Source organism: Aplysia californica, unplaced genomic scaffold (genome assembly GCF_000002075.1).
Source record: "Aplysia californica isolate F4 #8 unplaced genomic scaffold, AplCal3.0 scaffold01643, whole genome shotgun sequence".
NCBI classification, from domain to species: Eukaryota; Metazoa; Mollusca; class Gastropoda; order Aplysiida; family Aplysiidae; genus Aplysia; species Aplysia californica.
The window spans coordinates 45,190-46,751 of NW_004798913.1; the positions used below are offsets into that span (position 1 = coordinate 45,190).

At 40.7% G+C, this 1,562-nt stretch overlaps 1 protein-coding gene across 1 annotated transcript in view; it reads right to left on the reverse strand.

Moving 5' to 3' along the window:
* LOC101856711 (arginine-glutamic acid dipeptide repeats protein) overlaps positions 1-401 on the reverse strand; it is a gene marked incomplete at both ends in the record, with an annotated part of 32,745 nt that extends 32,344 nt beyond the window's left edge. Inside the window, 1 exon segment of the mRNA XM_005113130.2 lies at positions 369-401.
* Positions 402-1,562: the final 1,161 nt, after the last annotated feature.

The following is a 1,562-nucleotide window of genomic DNA, read 5'->3' on the forward strand; positions in this document are numbered from 1 at the left end:
GGGGGGTGTCAGCACGATCGATTGGCCATCGAGTATTTGAGTAAAAAGAAGCACTTCGAAACAACAACAGAACTTTAATGAAGGGACGGTACAGTATAAGACAGAAGTGCCCAAGATTTTAGAGGTGTTACTACTAGAGAGTAATATACACGGAAAAGAAGGCGGAGAAATAAACAAGATAGTGATTTGATGACAAATTACCGGACATTTAGAGTAGGGAAAGTGCAAGACTGACAGACAGAAACAACAGAGGGGGAAAAAAATAAGTAAAGAGACACGAAACCACATTAAGGCATTCAGCAAACACCAAAGTAAAGGACTCAGGTTAACGTGACATGATGCATGGTGCAAGTGAAACATCAACTTACCACATGGGTTCAGTGAGTGCTCTTCATCTCGGTCTGAAAAAGACAAAAGAAAAGATATAAGTGACTGTGAAATGACACAAGACCGACAGACTGCACAAACAACTGAAATAATTCTTATATCTCATAAAATTGCCATTCTTTAATTGTTGTTTTTTACAATCAACATTTAAAAGAAAATAAATAACCAATTTTTGTTTGTTTTGGTGGAAGTTTTATGGCGCTCGTAACTTCATAAGGTCATATGAGCGCCAGAGGTGTCACAAGAGAGAAACAAACATAAAAAAGGAGGGGAGATAAGGGCGATCGATGTTTGACAGGAAAGAAGAAGCAAACCACACCAGAGCTCCAGCCAACCACCCACAACTAATTTTTGATGGTGGCTTTTTTAATCATTGCTCTCGTTAAGAAAAAAAAAATACCTGTACGAAATGATTGTTCAAGATTACACAGCTATTAACATTGTTTTTTAACAATCGTTTCGCGCTAGGCAAATAAGTCAGATTTACAGACAGAAGCTACAAACTGCCGGAACAAACGCAGGACTTATCAGCATACCCCTCCACCCAGCCTTTGCCCCTCAGTACCAGCAGACAAAGTGTTCTTTAACCCTTTCGCTACCAACCCCCTGAGTGTTGAGAATGATCCTTCTACAGATCGGCATTCCGCGGAGTGGTCTTGATGGGGTTAAAGCTCTTGTACTTTGCCACACACACGGCACGATGATGAGTCTCTCAGGACTACCCTGTGACGTCATACAAATGGCGGCGTTTGGGGAATAATCAGGAGAAAAAATCGAGAGTGGAAACATCGGGACAAAAGTGAGTGAAAGGACAAGGAGAGAATCTTTCTCCCTTCGTCTGTTTTAGTTTAGTAGAGATTTTACGGCGCTCGCAACTGCAAAGGTCATATGAGCACCAGGAGATTAGAACTGTTACAAGAGAGTAACAAACATAAAAGAATAAGGGGAGATAAGGACGATAGATGTCTGATAGGAAAGAAGAAGCAAACCACGCCAGAGCACCCGCCAACCACAAGTTTGCTTGTTAGCTTGGTTGTTTGTTTGTGTGTTTGTTTAGTTGTTTGACTGATTCTTCGATCGTTTAAAAAAAAAAGCTTCAACACAGTAAATGAGATTTAGTACTTGCAAAAAATCATGATTTTTTTTTTGGGGGGGGTGGTGGTATGGGGAGGGTA